The 20,120-nt window shown below is 40.0% G+C and overlaps 1 long non-coding RNA gene across 1 annotated transcript; it reads right to left on the bottom strand.

Annotated features, from left to right (window-relative positions):
* Positions 1-11,341: 11,341 nt before the first annotated feature.
* On the bottom strand, positions 11,342-17,928 carry LOC124275366. Its single transcript, XR_006898252.1, has 2 exons — positions 17,295-17,928; positions 11,342-12,780 (listed from the first exon to the last, which is right to left on the bottom strand). It is a non-coding gene; the product is annotated as an uncharacterized LOC124275366 (long non-coding RNA).
* Between the last annotated feature and the right edge of the window lie 2,192 nt (positions 17,929-20,120).

Raw genomic sequence — 20,120 nt, 5'->3', positions numbered from 1 at the left:
CGCTAACTAGATTTACACATGTCATCGTATACCCATTGCGTAGATTGATGTTCATGGTGTTAATCCCTGGATTGTCCCGTCCAGATCCGATTATTTACAGACGCCGCCATATAGCTGGAATATTGCTGAGTGCGGCGTAAAACTAATTATAACTCACTCACTCATCTTTTATCCGTTCCAGTATGTAATTACTGAATTGGAAATACATCACTTGTGTCTACACGTGATTTCGAGATATCTTATCTCAGATGGTGTTCTTCTTATCTGTTGTTTCCTAGTTATTGCTATTTTGTTGTTCTGCACATCAGTTAGCAATATTCCAGCAGCCTGTAATTAATCGAGTCTGAACAAGTCAAGTCAATTAGAGAACAAACGTGTATTCTCCACCTAAGCAACAGAGCGTACCTTAATTCAATCATGTCATCTCCTCTGACCGTCAATACACGCCCGAGGACCTGTCCCACCAGGGCCAATACTGACAATGTTGAACGCTTCGTGCATACAAATAAAATCTATAATGTTACCGTTTTGTTTAACACTGCCGAGCAATGCTCATCAATAACCTTTTGTGGACAGAAAAATTGCTCATATTATTGCGATGTAGGGAATCGAACCCGGGTCTTCCGCGCGACAAGCGGATACTTCAACCGCTTCCCTGAGGCTACAACACAGCGACGCATTAAATCATGTGATTCACTCCGTGGTTTCAAATACACAAAATTCCTTTTATTGTTATGAGGTTCTAGAAAATAATCATTAATAACGGGATTTCATTATTCTGTGCAGTTGATTGCATTAAGCAGGAATTGTTCGTATTCAGAGCAAGGACTGGTATCCTTCAGTCTGTAGGACACATACACACATACAAATACGTGAAAAGGTAAAACTTCCTGTTCCAATTATACCTGCATCATATACTATTGTCGGTTTCTGACAAGATTCCATTTTTGTCCATAAGATAACGGTATTAGTGAGGGGTTTGTGACAATGATCAAATCCGAAATAGAAATGACCCTTTATCATACAATAATCCTCTGTAATGTTACAATAAATCTATATTTTGTTACATTTTTTAATTTGTCGTCAAGAACATTCTACGATATCATGGCTCAGACACTAATGGATTCTTATACAAACCAATGTATGGAATCTGCGTCAGATCTTCCAATATTCCTGTTTCAAGAATAATGGTCTTACCAGATCGCATCCTTCAAGTTCATTCCTCAACGTTTCAACAAAAAGCATCAGCACTTAAGAGCATGTTCATGCACCTCTTCACCTTCGTTCAAATTGTTTTTATCCTGTAACTACTCTTCTACGCTCAACTTCGTTTTGTTGATCATTTGTGAAAAATGCAATGGTGAGCCTTTGAAGTGGAACAGAATCGACACTTTTCTCGTCTACATCTACTTAAACACTGAAACCAAAATGAAGTCAGTTCCTATAAATAAACGATAACTTTACAGACTGCTTATTGACACATTGTAGTCAGTGACATTTTTAGTGCAATAATGCAACCTACCCAATTAGTATGTAAACATCTGTCTGCGTGGTCCTACAATTTGTTTGACCATTGAAACATTGCCAATACATGTATCGTGTACCATACTTTCAGAACTTCCAATACGACGCCTTCCTGATTCTATAGTCTCTGGCAATGAACATTTGGTCAAGCAAAAGTTTAACATCTGCTCATTACATATATAAAACTTGAGTCATCCAGTAGGATTTTACGTTTTTCAGCAACGAAAAGTATTGTAATGGCAAGAACGGAGTTCATAATAATGTTCAAGTGGGGAATCGAATCTGGACCTCGGGAGCAACGAGTTTACCCACTAGCCTATCCAACCAGCTCATGTGCAATGCCAGGACGAGCTCATGTGACTTGACGCGTGAGGTGAACCTCACAGGCTAATGAGCATCTCACCATTATTCAGTGAAATTGTTATGATAAAACACTAGATAGTAATTCTACACAGACCTCTTCTTGGACTGGGCACAGGGGCTCCCAGGGCACACTTTACCGTCAAGATTCCACATTCGAAAGATTGCAGTACTTAATTTATCTACAACATATTTGCTTTCGGATATAATATTCAACCACTCCCTCTTTGAGAACTCTTCAAGACGGCTATATACAACTGAATAAATTAAAACGTTTCACTCTCACTCCTATCCCACTGAGGCTCTGTCCTACATTTCACAGGCCATGATTGAATTTCCTGGAGAGTACCTCTACCGAACCGATGCTTTTAAGCATTTAACGTTGATTCTTTGATACACTTTGATACGTTTACGGCGAAGAAATATTGCTTTTTACGAATATCAGGAAACCAAGTGTCACATTCTGTAAACGGTAGCGTCTCCCTGGCTTCTACTTCAAGTGACGGAACATTTGGCAGATGCATTCTGGCATCCGTTGGACGACATGACTATTGAATTTGATACGACATGCTGATAAAATGAGCGCTTGCAGTGGTAAAGATGTTTCGCATGGTTTTTTTCGGCTGGAAACCCACATATGTAGTAAAGTCAAACACCATTGTGTCGAACTGTAATGTCTCGAACGTTTATCTCGAAGTATAAGCTTGGTTCATGAGTTTTCCTCACTTGTCATCATTTTGCAGTTGTGTCGAAAGTCGAAGTGTTTACATGGGGTCAATGCATGTAGCAAAAGTACTATAAGTCCCCATGGTCCCTTGTTTGGTGAGTCCCCTGCCGCGATATATCTGGAATATTGCTAAAAGCGGCGTAAAAGTAAACTCACTCATATACTCACTCTCCAGCCCGTTTTTATGTTGTATTGTCTATAATATTTGTTTAATTTTACAGTTACATTCTAATTTTCTGTATGTGGTAATCTACGTTGTTATTTTAGTGTCCTTTGTCGGCAGGTTTCTATAATTTAATTGCGTTTATTGTTAATATATTACTTTTTAAGTCACAATATTGCTGAAATATGCCGACGTGACTATAAATCTTAACTCACTCACTCACTCAGTCACGTTTACATGGGACTCTTCAACTTAACAGTGTTCCACTGTATGTTACATGCGATTGCTGAGTATATAGTCCGAGCATCGATGTTAGTCGGGTATTGTCATGATAGATGCAACTCACTGCTTATGTATTAAGTACAATGAATTATTTCTAAATTTTTACGTGTGATTTCGGAAGGTAGGCGCTTTTTCATTTTTGTTTATCCACATGTATTGTTGCAATTGTTGTTCTATTTGATTTGCACCATTAACATGTTTCAAATCTTATAAGGGGATGTAGGGTAGAATGGTGGGTAAACCTTCACTCATCACGGCGCAGGATCGGATATGATTCTTGCATCGTGTGAAGCCCATTTCTGATGCCCCGAGTCGTGGTTATTCTGGAAGATTGCTAAAATCTGTGTAAGACAATATTAATTTACGCAGATCTGCTCGGAGATTTCTTGGTGAAATATACTGATTACACTTAGGGATTCCGAGACAGAGCTGGTCCTATGCAACATCAGTGGATGGACAGGGTGGTTAGGCTTGCTGACTTGTTAGGTCGCATGTCATCATGTCTTGATGGAGTGAATTGTTACTCATAATCTCACTGGATTGTCTCCCCAATGCTCGTTTATTCAAAGCCAACCATCACATAGCAATCATTTTGCTTTATTGTTCAACGACGACTTACCATCAAGACTTCATAAATGGCTTCCTGACCTGTCTTTCTGCCATGGAAGGGGCGGTGGGGTAGCCTACTGGTTAAAGCGTTCGCTCGTCACGCCGAAGACCCGGGTTCGATTCCCCACATGGGTACAATGTGTGAAGCCCATTTCTTGTGTCCCCCGCCGTGATATTGCTGGAATATTGCTAAAAAGCGGCGTAAAACCATACTCACTCACTCACTAACTTTCTACCATTGATGACTTGATGCCAAAAGGGAATCGGACCAAATATTTTGTACTATAATGAAAAGGTTTTTGACTATACCATGACTTTGAGAATTCTTCACTGCTTCTTGCATTGAATAAGTTCAGAAAGAAGAATATGTGAAACTTCCTTTGAGTCACAGCACCAGATATTGGGCGGCAGCTCTTTTCAAGGATAAAGAGATCCCATTCTTTGCGTTACACTGACACCGCAAATATCGCGTTCGCACACATTTCCTGATTCAAGATCAAGCCAAGAGGACATCAAAAGACTTAGACGAACTTAGTGGTGAGTAATGCCCTTAATTAAGCTAATAGTAGGTATTACGAACACTGCCCTGAACTGTCCATTTTCCCTCTAATGTTTCGGATTCACAGCTAAAGATCCATATTCCTTTTCATCCTGTTCTTTTTGTTTCAAAAGAACATACGTCTCCCGTTTTATTCCATGCTCGCCAGGCAATAATGCGCCGAAGGTTCCCACTTTGATCATCTCTTTGTTCCTGGTAATCGTTTTTAGTCTATCTGAGATGTGGAAAGGCGTTGTCACATTGACTTGACATTCTTAAGTGAGAATTGCTAGCAGCATTTCTTCCTATACAAAAAAGTTAACAAATATCGACAGCACACCTCACTATGAAGCCAGCGAGCATTTAAGTATACATTCCCGTAGTCCTTCTCTTCTGCAACCAAACGGTAAGCTTAACACACTCATGAATAGATGTTTTGTGTCGGTCTGATGTTGCGAAAGCTCGCCCGGGTCTTCGATATAATTCCCTGCTTGGCCTCCGCCACCAAGCAAGAGGAGACTACCAATCAGGGTTTTATTCAGTCTACAACAATATAGATTACGATTTAGAGCAATGAATAAAATATATAAATGCCTAGGTGAATTCATCTATTTTCAAACATTGTAGCACAACACTGAGTTATTTACCAGAACACGATATCAAGACGACAAATCTCATAAAAGTCAGGCGTACTCTGGACCAAGAAGGCCAGCCAGAAAGGCGGATTAATTATTCTGTTAATGAATACTAATAGACAAGCCAGACAAAACATACATCAAGGTTTACAGTTTCCTGAAACTGCCTTCTATCGATGGGTATGTATGGAAGCGTATTAGTACCACTGTCTAAGTTATTTCAACATATACGTGTACGTTGATGGCATTTTACTTCTACTTGATACTTTCATTTGCGAAGAAGATATTTCATGAACATAGAAATGATATTTATATCATTCTCCATAATACTGTACTTCATCGAATGTATTTACCTTGTTGTCCCATCCATAAACAGCAAAAGGTCGGCTATGTTGTCGGCTCGGAAATAATCTGAATCAGAAAACTAATAATTGATTTTATGAGCAACGTCCCACGACGTCGTGATAAGATAGAACTCCATCAACCATGTTACCGACTCCAACCACCCGATCTATTAGAAGACCCTTAGAAAAGGCATTGGACACATTTCAACTTGGACGTACATCATATGTGAATATAAGTGTGGTAGAATGTGGCATTATGGTGCATGTTCTTTTTCAGGTGACAAATTTGCCTTTTCTTGTGTTAGTGACTTGGTTCTTGTTTGTGACTGGTGCTTCAGATGGAAACGGATACGATCATCTTTCCGCGAACACTCGTATCATTTCTATTTGAAAGTGATTAATAAGCACAAGGTAATGAACTATGAACAAGAAGAAACAGGTCAAATGTAATCATGATATATTTCGAGCTCATCTAATTATCATTTTTTTAGTTCACAGCATTTAGACATGGCACCTGTGGCAATTTACACTTGTCAGAGGGGTACACAAACTACGTTATAAGGACCACCAGTTAGCTGAGTGAGTCAGATCGCTGACGTTTTAAGCTTGAATTAAGTTCTTCTTTCTGACTTTGGGACCAAATCTCAAAAAGTATAATTCATACTTTACTGAGAACGTTTATTCTGAAACATTAATTCGTATGTTATTTCTTACGCACGCGGAAATAGTTTTGTGTTTTAATTATCAATTCAAACTACCCCTATATACGAGTACCTCGCACTTTGAGAACCAAAAAATAATCCATTTACGTCATCGAAGCCTATATATCATCTGAAAGGCAAAGAATCACTGACATGTACTTGCGTTGAAAAACATAGCAACTTAAAGGGCTGTTGTCCATAAAATGTAAATGGGGCAATCGATGAAATCTCTTTCACAATACAGCAACCTTGAGAAGAGATGAAGCGTACTTTGATGGGTTGCCTTTTGTCCTACGTCATTATACCAGTCAGAAGTCCCGTGAAATCTAAGCTGCTTGTAATGTGCATATACACAATAATATTGCCCACACAGGAAGAATATATACTATCCCCAAAAAGAAACGCATAGGCGTTTTGTAGTTTTGAAAATCTATTAATTACCTATTGTGTTCAAGCAATCGTCAAAATATGTAACAAAAGTGTTGATAACATGATTTTACACAATTGCAGAAGTGAAAAGTCGACTTTACCTGAAAATGTTGGTTTTGATGAGATTTCTTACAAGGCATCGCCACAACGCAACAGAAATCACCTTCGAGTTGAAATTGTGCAGCAAAGAGCATGCACTGTCTGGCTATAAAAATCCAGATTACTTTTGGAAATCGGCATCCGTTTTAAAGGAGTTTCAAGGTCAAATCACTACGCCAAGTCTTGACGCTGCGACAAGGAGCATCGCCATGGAAAGAATACACGCTGGAGATTACCAATTTTCTGTTGCAAGGCGTCTGAATGTTAGTCTGAGCACGATATCACTGCTTGCAGCTCGCTACAACCAAACAGGTATAACAAAATGACCGTCCCCGTACAGGCAGACCTCGAGTCACTACTGCAGCCCAAAATCGGTACATCCGGGTACTACATTTGCGTGATCGTACTGCCACGGGTGAGAGCTAAGCAGCCAGGGTGCCTGGACTCCAGAGGATATCCGGTCAAACTGTACGGAACAGGTTGAGAGAGATTGGACTGAGAGTCAGGAGACCTGATGTCGGGACCATGCTATATGGTCACCATTGCGCTCAACGTCTCCGTTATCTAAAATTATCCACTTCGTTGTATAGACATTACCTTCTTCTAAACTGATGTAAAATTCATTTTTTAAGGTCTATTTGTGGACGAGTTATACATGTTTGAAAATACAACGTTTTCGCAACAGATTTCTGGGTATGCGTTTCTTTTTTGAAATAGTATATATGCACATATATCAAATGTATGGCAAAATTTAAGTTAGAATGTGCGCTAATGTGTTTCTGGTTTGTCATCTTTGAATGCGGTTATATCTTTACTTTACAATCTGCTTTACAGTTACCAGGTCATCTGACTGAAATTTACATAATTTGTTTCGATGCCTGATACCACCTTGACTGTAATTGCTGAGTGACCTTTGACGTCATTATCACAGTTGGTTAACAAAGTTACACTTAATGTCTTCAGATTCATATTTCAGTTACATTTAAGCCAGGATCATTCCGTTAGTGTTAGTCACATGGTTAGTCGTGGAAACAACAATGTCTGAATTCGTGACCCATTTGACATGTGATTCCAACTTTTTCTTCAAATCGAATTATCAGTGTACACACCGAATTACTTGAAAACGAGACTCCTTGCGTTGACATTTTGTATTCCTTACAAGGACTGTCCACGTCTGATCGTATTTCAGATTTTTTTGTAATAGTGTTGTCATGTTGAAGTATTGATGTTTGGGAAGAACAAATAGGCCGACGAACCCTTGTCACACATCATGGCCCATGACAATTTGCGAACAGAGCTTTGTGTTTAACATAATCTTGTCCAGTCACACACCGTTATGTCGAACTTGGATGTGTGGAACGTACGGTTTGCTCTTGTAAACGTTTCTTCCTTACTATGCCTTCGTTATTCGTCATTTTTGGTTGTGTTTTTTCAGATACCTCGTACTGTTAACGTACGGACCTCTAACATGCACAATGTGTTTAACTGTAGTGAAGTATAAACTATTTGTGGCCGGATTAACATTAAATATAAAAACAACTGACATTGTAACAATTACGTTGGAATTGCTCAACGTAGCGTGTACCCTTTTTATAACTCGATACTCATGAGCTAAGCTTGGATTGAACTCTTTGTGTAACAAATATCATGATTTCAGTTTCTCGTTATTTTTGTTTGTTGTTCAAACGACACTTGGTTTTGCTACAGGAACCTCACGCCTCTTTAAGAACTTGTTCTTGAAAACGCGTTGTGTTCTGGTCGTTGGTAAAAGGGGAGTTGATTTCAGAATTCTGTATGTTCATTGAAGAGAGTTGGTACTGTGCCTCATACTCACAATGTTGACAGTTGATTGTAAAAGGGTTCTGTTGACATTATAACACCGACAGCAACGTGTGTGAATAAGTGACACTTGACTTACTTGGAACTGGTGCTGGTTTGCTCTTCAGTGAATATGAATAATAATATGACAGTAACAATGAGAACTGATCTCAAATACAAATTATAGTCATTTATGCAACCGTGTTGTGTGCTGTCGATCTCTTCAAACTTCTCGACTTTATGCCTGTTAATTGATATTTTGGTCTGGAACACTCTACAGATTGTAAACAGAGAGTGTTGGAACACATCATACAGCGTGTTGTGCATGTGTAAACAAGATGAACCCTCTTGGGATGTAATACAGTGTTGTATTTCATCATAAATGTGTATCATTAATTGCAAAATTGTGCGACCAGAACAACGTCCTCTTCAACGTGAATCAATATTGGCCCAAGGAAAAACAAATACTCGTCTCAATATAGAAACCATACACGTGTTGAGACAACTTATGAATAATATATCTTACTAACATGAATGTTGAAACAATTCATCACAACGTCCAAAACATATTGAACTGAAGAAGCATTGGTTTAAACCAATATTCGTGGATATGGAAATAACCACGGATTTTCTGTCACAAAATGTCAAGAAAGCTATTTACCACATGTTTTAAAAGGTCAACATGGATGAGATAGCAAAACATTCAAATCCAAATTTACTTTTTGCAAATTTCGTCGTGAGCAATTCTCCAAGGATGGCAATAAGGAAACTGAATCAATCTTCAAAGCCAATGCATAAATAGTTGGGATTTTCTCGTGTTTAATTAAATCCTGTTGGGTTCAGAACTCCCCGTTGAGAGAGGTTTGAACCACCTCAAAGCAACGAAAGAACGAGGTCAGATCATGACCGTGCAAAATGTATGCATTCTATTTTGGGTCCGCTTGACGCATTTGTTGATTGTTATATTTAAGGCAGTTAATCTACCTGCGACCTTAATTTCTGAGGTGCTATTGCCATAGCAACGAAGTGCCATTGGCATGCTGAGGTGATCTATTATGTTTCATGCTTAATATTTCTTTTCATTGCTCACATATTTTCGTATACGTAAATAACGTGATCATAAAAATTGAGAAAAAACACCATTGAATGTAATGAATTGGAACACGAAGAAAAAAAGCTTTTGTTTACTCATCTTTCAAAAATGACTTCAAACCTATCTTTGGTATTCGATATTAATAGACATCGAAATGACCTTTTTTAATATTGACCTCAATATGATATGATTGTGTATCTTTATACACACAACTGATTCTCATACCATGTCTAGCGTGTCGCAGGGAATATATCTATAAATTGTATCTGACTTATCAAATTGTCCCTATCAGAAATTGGGTTTTATAGTTTCTGAAGTCTTCTAGCATAATTTGGTGTGTACACGCTACAAACTGGCGAACACTCTCCGACAAGCTTTTCACAAACTAAATTCCACCAACTACGAGAACGGCAAATGATCAAACGAAACATTAATTTCAAGTCCGTTGAAACATTGCTTTATACCATTAACCATTAATGCGGCACTTTTGCTTTGATCTGAAAAGTGTAATTAACTAGGTCGTTGATGTACAGTTAGTCTGTCAATGTGAAGTGGCGTAATTCCCCGACAACTGTGTTTGTGCTTTCGCCTAGAGAACAGTATGCAAAGGCAACAGGCAAATGAGGCACATGTGCATATTGACATTGCACATAACACTGCAAAGAAAAACTCCCTTATTTGTGCCCTTGTGTTTCAGCCCAACACTGCCATAGACATTATACGCTTAAGTGTTACTAGGGACGGTCGGGTAGCCTAGTGGTTAAACCATTCGCTCGCCATATCGAAGGCTCGTTTACAATATGTGAAGCCCATTTCTGGTGTCCCAGCCGTGATATTGCTGAATTTTGTTAAAAGCGGTTTAAACCTTACGGACTCACGATTGAAATTTTATCTGTAAATGTGAAACAAATAACACTAGTTCAAGTCACAAAACCACCAGTGTCAATATCTCATTCCTTGCTTGTCATGGCTGATACGGAATAAGACCTAATGATGTCTATCCTATATTTGATGCGGTCCCCTTTCAGTCACGTTTCGAATTGCACACTGATTCTTTAGATTTAAAATAATTTGTTTTAAGTATCAAATCGAGGCTTAACATTTATTAACACAAGAACATATGTGTGAAACCATACTACACCCTGTCTACGATCGCGATCCGTTGTGCGAAGCTTTCCTCAAAGTCATGCACCAGTTGTGTTCAGTGGCGATAGACAAACATCTTTGAAACTACTAACAGCAAAGAAATACTGGCGTTCCAGTTTTCCGTATAGTAGTAGTTGTTTTAATATTAAATACTACGTGTTACAGACGATGAAACACTGAAATAGTCAAGCCAAAACTTTGTGATTTGCGGCCATGATGATTCATCAAATGGTAAGAAGACTATTTATGCGGAAGAGTGCATGCACGTGTCAATTATCTTGGGAACACACACGACTACGTGTGCTGTTTGGCTACTTTTATATTGCTACTTTCACTAGTGCATTTATGCATCTAGGCGGTAAATATAATCTTAACAAATAATACCGCACTGGCAAGGTTTGCACAATGATTTTTTGTTACGTTTTAAAAATGGCTCAGTAACTTTAAACCCATACACAGAGAAATATTGTTTCAGAATTTGGTTAATGCAAGATTTTGGAGCTCGGTAATATGAGTGAGTGAGTGAGTTTAGTTTCACGCCGCACTCAGCAATATTCCAGCTATATGGCGGCTGTCGGGACCAGACAATCCAGTGATCATCACCATGAGCATCGATCTACGCAACTGGGATACGATGACATGTGTCAACCAAGTCAGCGAGCCTGACCACCCGATCCCGCTCAGTAATATGGACAAGGACAGATATATTTTCTTTTGTATTTTTGTGAACCCAGTAATTTCAGTAAATGGACGTACAATATAGATAAAGATTTTAAATGTCAGACAATATGTAAACAGAATTCATGCTATAAATTCACAGGTGTTGATGTAAAACCTAACGACAATGAAAAGAGAAATGTATATGAGTAAGTTAGTTTCTATAAAGAACTTTTACTTCTAAGTGTCAGCAAAAACACAAAGGCAAAGCACTATAACTTAAGGAGTCAATTTCAGGTCTAAGAACTATAAGACATCAACCATATCACAAAATGAGTTTGACATACACACGAATGTGTGTAAGGAAAATATCGATGAACAGGATCCACAGATGCCCTAATACTCCATCAGTCACATGGCTCTGCTAGGTAACACAGACATCTGGCACCTGTCCATGATGCCTTACCCATCCTGTAAGCTTCAGGTTCAGGTTCAGTAGGCTGACCTTTCGTTGTCCTCTTTTCGAAACATGTCCATTTTATTTGTTTCAAGACCTTGACCAAGCCCCAATCGTCCTCAAAGATGGTCACAGATCAGTTACAAGTACCGTCCTTGGAGATGTATCATCATCACTGTCCTCGTAGGATATTGAAGTCAATGTATGGAAGGCTCGTATTGCTACCTTGTTCACATGGTGTTCCCTCTCGAGTCTTTTGTCTGGCATTCCTTTGAAGAAGGTTTCAAGGTTTACCTCCTCCTCCAGCTCCTTCTTCTCCGTCCTGAGGTACTGCACTATCATCACAACCACCCCAAAGGAATAAAACATTAACACTGCAACTATATAGATCACTGCGCCATTATCCGAATTTTCCGTGCCGGGTTTGGTGACGTTCTCCTCTTGATCCTTGTTTTGATTATTGTTTAGTGCAGTCACACAGTTCGGAAACATTGATGCCAGGAGTACTGACACACCGGTGTTGTTTGTCATCTTCATTGGAACAGATTTAATAGGAGCAGGCAAGAGAAAAAAAATTAAGTATTCTTATCGAATACTTTTCTTGTTGAATTTAACAACAAATAAACACTCGAGTATGTCTTCTTCTACACGCGTGTGCTTCCGCTTATGTCGGGTATACACATTAGAAACAGACTATAACTTCCGTGAACATCTGAAAGCAAGGACCCAACAGATTCTGTCTTGACCTTTTGTGGTGACTCCTTAACGAAGTTGCAGTTGTCTGATTGCAGGCAGTGAATTCAAGCGGTGACCGACACTTTGTTGTGGTGTGATAATGTGATTATGATAGGTTAATAGTATCATTGCAGGTTCATTTACTCAAGACAACATTAGGGAGCGTAATGACTCTCATTTCGATCAATATCTTCCCTGGGAGAAACATTACTCAGTATAACTTGTCATACAATGTTGTCCAATGGTTATACTCTTGCAGGAAAAGGATATCTTCTGAGAATAAGCCGAGTTGAACGCTTTGAGAAAGTATTCTTTGAGACTGGTAAAACGTGTCAGACTGCCGATGGGCGTAAATAATTCATTCCGTGAATGCTTGGAATATAACGGTAGTTTCGTTCTTTGTAGTTGTGCTATTGTTTGACGTAGAGCAAAGTCGACTTCGGTCCTCAGTTGTCCTTTGATACTGAAACGAGAAATTAAAGAATGCAGTTCACGGTTAACCAGTCGACAGAGCATCAGAAGGAGCGATCGAAGATTTAGAAGCAACCACAAACCTTTCAAATCGTGCTGTTACAATAGAGACAGGAACTTCTAATTTCCATCATTACAGACACGTGATTTTTATGACTAAAGTAGGCCCGGTAATACCATAGAAGCGAAATGAAATCGGTCATTCGATATTGAATAATACTTTCAATGAGATGGTTGACATTTGCGCTATCTCCCCATTAGGGTTGGATATAGATCACAAATAAATCACACACTTGGACGTAAAAGGACGATTGCAAGGAGGGCTGTCACTTGTGACCTTGTCTCAACAGGTATAAGCTTGAAGGGCAATAAACCTGGAACAGGAACCGGGGAGATTTAAAGTTCAGGGCAATGTGAAGTGACAATTTAGCCAAGAAGGAAACTGATATTTACCGCAGAATTAGATATATTTTGCCATGATTAGGTCTGAGATTATAGTTGCTGCAGCCTAATGGGTTTCGTCTGGTATTCTTTGGCAGAATATAAGAGTCATCATCGAACACCGACAGCAACTGGAGTAGGGTCATGCGTCAGATCGAATCCATGTAGACTTAATGCTCTGTGTGTGGACTAAACTGTGCTCAGCAGAGGTTAATTAGTACAGTGTACTTTTGTCTCAATTGAGTAATCGACCTTGTCAATGGACTTCAATTACAGCCTTGTCTGATAATACTAAGTACTCGTATTGATACTGATGCAACTTGTTCAATACATAACCGTAACAGTGCTCTAATTGACATCGGGCCGGCAGCTAAGCAGTTTCCGTTTTTTACAAAGAGAATCTAAGTGAATTCAAGCGTCATAATTGTGATACTTGTATATCTTTATCGCTATCGTACATGATCTAAATTCATCGTTGGAAACGACATCACTGGCATAAGGGTGGCACTGAATGCAAAATCTATAACTGCAGATTCGACTCCAGATCATTATCTCAAGGTGTGAGCTGGCTTTACAGTGTGCAGCTTTCACCGAGATCGATTACAAATGACATGTTTTTCAACAACACAGACTTACCGCAAGTAATACCACGTCACAAATGTCTGCATGCAACGGTAAAATATATTGCCATTAGACTCGGATGGGATTAATACCCGCTGGCCATCTACCTATATCATGTTGGCTACGTGATTCCATGCGGCTAGCAGATGCACGTATGACCATTAAGATTCATCCTTTGGGCAAATTCTCGAGACTGCATATAAGGTTGAATTTACTAGGATTCTAGCGACAACTCTGCTTACTGCTTGGTCCAGTGTGTGTGTGTTGGGGTGGAGTGGGGGTGGAGAAAGAGGGGGGAGAGAGGGGCTTACTCTCATTTGCTACAAGGACGTAAAGGTCATACGAAGACATGGCGATGAGAATTGCAATGATGTTATGCTGTAAATATCTCATCACAAGATGAAACTACACCAAGTCAACAATATACTCTCAGTCTCTCTTTGTTTCCACGTTCAGCAATAATTCACAAGCAGCTAAAAAACTCACGCAAAAATGAAGTATGGAATAGTACAGCGAGATGCAGGTATGTTATAACATCACTGGTGTTTTGTGAAAGGCAGTTCTGTCTATCGGGGGTAGATATCCGTCTAGGAGTAGAGTAGAGGTAGCACCGTACAGCTGCACTGAGCTATCGACATACCCAGCCAAATGACCAGCTGATGCCCCAACTAGTCTCTTCCGCAGGTGGTGTTATTAAACACTGATGTTATACAGGACAGTGAGGTAATCTCTTCACTCAATAATGGCACCCCTCCACTGATAGAAATAAATGAACATAGCTATAATGTAATACTGTGCCCAACTTATCGCTTCGAGAGTATACATATTGTGCTGACATAATATCTTAGCGTTGACTTTCACGTTTGCGGAAAATGTCGATATACATACACAGTGTTATATTAGTTCATTAGCTTGAAAGTTATATTGTAGTAGAAAAGAGTATCTCATCTTGATGAGAATCCTCAATCATCAAAATACACGGCTTGGTGAGGAATACCCGGGAGAGTCGAGGAAGAGGTACCGGTGGGCTGGGTGTGACGAAGGATCAGGATAGAGTTTGTGGTGGAAGAGAGGATAACGAGAAGTCATCATGAGAATTCAAAAGCAGAAACACTTGGATTGGACGAAATGAGAGGGAAAAGGGTGGGGAGATTAAAAGGCAGCTCGAGTGACGGAGAAGTGAAAAGCGTGTGGGTTTAAAATGTTCAAGCATATTGTATTTATATAGAATAAGAATATGGATAGGGCAGTCAGTCAACAAGATGACATAGTATATGTATTTCTGTAATCAGGTTCTGAAAGTGTCACACCAATGCACTCATTATCACTTCCAAATCACTTACAGGAAGTGTCTGAAATCGAAACAGCTTGAATCGATATCCTAGAGTGAAAGTTAGTGCTTAAACAATGTAGACACTAATGACGGTTTGTCTGGTTGGGCTTATTGATTGAACGTCAAGGTCGATCAGTGGCTAAATAACTCATATCCTGTTGGCCGACCGAACCTCCCAGACAATATCGCCACAAGATAAATAATTAAACTCAACTTCATCATAAAGTGATTGATTCGACTCTCAACGAGAGTACAGCCGATATTTATCAATCACTTCAGTGCATCTCATCATGGCCATAAAACCATCCCTGGTTCTAGCACTGAAATTCAGTTATATTTACCATTAACATCATAAATTGAAAATATGCCCAAAGGATACACCTCAGCCGTGTAATTCCTTCCTGCAGTAACTACAAGCATCAGCATTATTACTTTATCCCTAATCACATTTAAGTCGGTATCAAGCCCAATGACAGTATTTCCTCCAGTATTCCAGTGCCTGCTCTTCCATCACCAGGTACTTTACAGGTTTCAGTTGGAATTACTGAAACCTGTGGCATCTCGCGCTTAATCCGCACAGGGATAACGGCTCTGGTCATTGAAAGTGGGAAGGAAATGCCTCAGTATCGACAGTAATCGTATTAGGAATGAGGTTTATTTATACGCGGTTGTATTCGAACATGATGTTTCGGTTTCAAATGATACTGACATAAAGAGGCAGTGATTCATTTTCCTGTCAACGCTAGACGTGTCCTAATGTAGCAGGCTGGTCCAGCTCTCCAAGTATACTTCTGAATGACATCGTCATCTCTAATATTTACGATGGAAATGTACGCAGTAGGGGTTGGCACCTCGGGTTTCTAAAGTTCCGTAACAACAGTTACTGAAAGGCAAAATCACTTCACTGCATGGAACATGTTATGGACATTTTTGTCTTGACGGTGTATTTGAGATACACCCATAAGAGAAATATTTCCCTTGGTCTGTGTCCAGTTTACGCTGCCATCACATGTAACAGCTGTCCTTACACTGCCAGATAAAGACCTTAACATCGTTAAACATCAAGATACTATTCTGTCCGAGTTTTAATATCTCTTACAATGCTAACTAATAACTCTCCTCTATCCGTACTGTACACGCGTGGTTTGTTTATGTGTGGTTTGTTTGAATAACTGTTTTTCTACAACTCAGAAATGTTCCAATGTATATGCCTACGCTGTTTCAATACTCGACCCTGGAACCAGATTAGCAGGTGAAAAGCGAGCATCAAGCTACAGAACTGGGATGCTATGAAACACATCAAACAAGTCAGCAGCCTGGTCACGCAATCGCCTGTTAGAAGGATGGGTTCCTAACGACCAGTGCTAACCCGGGTCCTTACGGGGAGGTTATGAAAAAAATATAAAAGCAGCCGCTGTATGTGTGAGCACAGTCCAGATCCTCGATGCCTATCGACAAATTATTAATTTAACATCAATGTGTGTGGTATCATTACTCACGTTCCGTCTCAATAATGAAATACAATACATGGACACCTAATCACGCATACTTCAACACGTCACCTGCACATAATTATTAAAGCATAATTGTATCAAGACTCACCCAACGGAAGAATAATATCCAAATATCTACAATACGTTGATGAAGTAAACACAAGAGACTGAGTGATCACTTGGTAGTCACAGAAACAGACGAGCGTCCAATCAAGTCCTTACAAGATACTTTCAAGGCGAAAACCCTCAATATCAATTAGTGTCAGTATCCACCACCTTAAACAATCATTAGCCACATGCTTTGTGTTGTTGGTTACTCAGGCCGAGGTATTGACCAAATGATTTGTATCTTCAAGGCTTTTTTTATCTGTATGATCTTTGATACTTATTCTTGGATTGGTCGAACCAGTGAAGTGTAAATCAATATTCCTCGTCAAAGAACTGCAACTTTGAAACTGGATGACACAAGAAGGGATGGGAAAATCGTGAGAAAGTCGCTGTTCATCAATAGACATGAGCTGTTACATCATAAACACAGCCAAAGATAATTACCTTTGACCAGGATGTGTTGGTGAAAAATGCGGTAATTAAGCAAGGTTACGTTTCAAGGTGTCTCACCTTTCAAGACATCAAGAGTATGTGTTCACCGCCACAATGCGTCCTCTATCTGTTTCGTCTTCGTAGATATAACGAGAGCAACAATTTGGGCTGGCACAATCTTCAAGAATGTGCTAGCACCTGTCTCCATCATATATTCCTATCTGTCACAAGGATCGTTCCAAAGCCAACTAGGAGACAGTGAGTCCTCAGTCGATCGATTGGATCACGGCAGCAAACACCTAGTCAGGCCCACACAACGGCCCGTGATCGCGAAAACCATATGTGTTGAAATCAGTCAAGCCAGATAGTGGAACTTCATCTGACAAGTCAACGCGCCAGAAAGGTGTGGAACAAAGGGGACGAGGAGGCCACTCCTTCCCTACATCTCGGTACATTCATAGCCAGCATCACTGCTACTGTTTCCCTTGGTTAGCTGCTGTCTGATGGGCGGCTTAATGCAGTACATCAAACTCCTAGATTAGGTAGAGCGTTCCATGAAAAGAATCAATAATTACCCGAGCATGTTTATCGAAAATCAAATTGTCCTTTTCAGGATTTGCGTTTCATCATTGTTGCGAATCCAAGTTTGCCCAATTCAACTGAAGGACGGGAGGGGGAGTGCTGGTCTTCTGTGTCTGGTCTTCTAAGTTGAATCGATATATCCCCCATGAGAGCATTGGTAAGAAGGGGATTGCCCTCGTCTTTGTCAGCTGTTCGCTTTTTGTCACTGGGACAAAGTGAAATTTAGTATTCAACTGCAGAGGAAGAATGCAAGATGCATGGGCAGAAGTTGGAGCAGACAGCACTTCGGGTCACCTTCATGTTTTCCTCAGCAAATATCTCAGAAATTATCCTTGGCAATTTGAATAATAATAGTCGCACGTTGGTGACATTCGGGAGGTTGACTTTAAGAGGGTATAAACCAGCATTGACGAAGCTGAAAATATCATCTGACTGGAAATTTAATGGAACTCATGTTTAGAGGATGAGGCCTGAAATATCTTCGATGATGAAGTCGATAAAACCGCCTATACAAAGCTGGCTACTTTCACGGAAGTAAAACTTCTTAAATGCCACGCAGTCAATGTCATCCCTCACTAAAATTGGAAAGTATATTTATGGTAAAACTTGTGTCTGAATTTACTATGAAACGAAGCACAAAAGAATAACTCGTTTCGATTATCCATTGGGCGTTGTTTTTGGTTATGAACACATGTGATGTCACCCGTTGCTGTTATTCTGACAAGAGACAGCAGCACGGAAACAAACCAGACAATCAGGTGATGGACCAGACATCCAGTTGCACAAGAGCAAATTTACTGACACTAATTATAAAACATGATAATGTTGAATTACGTCTGCCATATACAGTTGCAGAGATTAGTTGAAAAACAACGTTTAAAACTAATTTCAATCTGAAACATAGTGTAAGGCAGTTCAATGTGTTTCTTCTTACCTGACTCAGCCTAACTGGTAATTGCTACTGAGTCAAAAATGAATACAATCAACTGCTGCTAAAGATTACCAGACGGCATCTGTGCCTATTCTTATAAAGATCATGCAAAAGGTCATAGACAGGAGAGAAACTAATCTTTCTTCGTGACAGTATGTCCAGAGTGACCGTATCTAGGCAGGCTTGAAGCTCCTATGAACATGAAATCGTCCAATTATGATTGTTGCCTTGTGAACAACACACCCATATGGATTTCACAGTTTCACAGTATCATTTAACGATTAATGAGTGACTGGACCAATATTGGTGCTGGAATGTTTAATATATTCTAAGGTACCCGTGGTTAATTTTTCCCTGAAGCTACATATTACGTAAGTGAAATACCATGAAGTCGTACTTTTGGTGAAGCAATACCTGTTGAACAAAATGTTCTTTACAAAATAATTTGTAGACTCAATCTCTTAATGTATAGTGCAATGATTCCACCTATGAGCATGGTCTTATGAATAACTCTCGCATAGTGGGGGCGGTGGGGTAGCCTAATGGTTAAAGCGTTGGTTCGTCACGCCGAGGACCCGGGTTCGAATCCCCACATGGGCACAATGTGTGAAGCCCATTTCTGGTGTCCCCCGCCGTGATGTTGCTGGAATATTGCTAAAAGCGGCGTAAAACCAAACTCAGTCAGTCAGTCTCGCATAGTGTTTACGAAAAGGTGAACACAGGATACGCTATAGGCATGTAAAGTTCATGTGAACATGTCCTGTGAACATGTCCTGTGCATTGAGCCCAGGTAACAAATCCGTTGGTCGCGCACAGTCCTTGGTTAGGTGATCGTGGTTGGCTCCTGAGAGTTTCTAGGACTTCACCCCTGCCCAACAACGAAGCACACGTGGCACATGTGGTCTCACCATGGGCAAGTGAGTTTTTTTCATGAATTGCCTCTGTTCACCTAGCAGTGAATGGGTACCCGGTGGGATAAGTCCTATGACTGTTTACCTTCTAGCGCCTCACAGGCAGCTTGGGTTATCCGGGGTAGTAATGCGTTAACTAGCGCTTTAAGCATGCACAGGTGCGTGGAAACAGGTGCGTTATAAATAGCCATTATCATATCGTTATTATGTCCCCAACGTGTCTTCCAACAAACATCTTGGAAACCTTAGTAAACTGCGTGAGCGTAGACGTGCATGACTATTGCTCATGCAGTCTGGGTATAAAACAGTGTTGTGCAGCCGGGAGGCCAAGACAGCGAGAACGAAGTACGGGTATGATACTAAATAAGGTCCGCTAAAAAATTGACGTTTTGGCAAGCAGATACACACAGGCAGGTCAGACGTCAGACAGTCCACAAGTTGTCATGGTTAACATCCCATGACAACGGATATCAGTGAACA

The sequence above is a fragment of the Haliotis rubra genome, unplaced genomic scaffold (genome assembly GCF_003918875.1).
Source record: "Haliotis rubra isolate DU_JTF1 unplaced genomic scaffold, ASM391887v1 Scf2, whole genome shotgun sequence".
Lineage (NCBI taxonomy): Eukaryota > Metazoa > Mollusca > Gastropoda > Lepetellida > Haliotidae > Haliotis > Haliotis rubra.
Note: the sequence above shows the minus strand (reverse complement) of the source record. Positions and strands in the feature narration are given on the sequence as shown.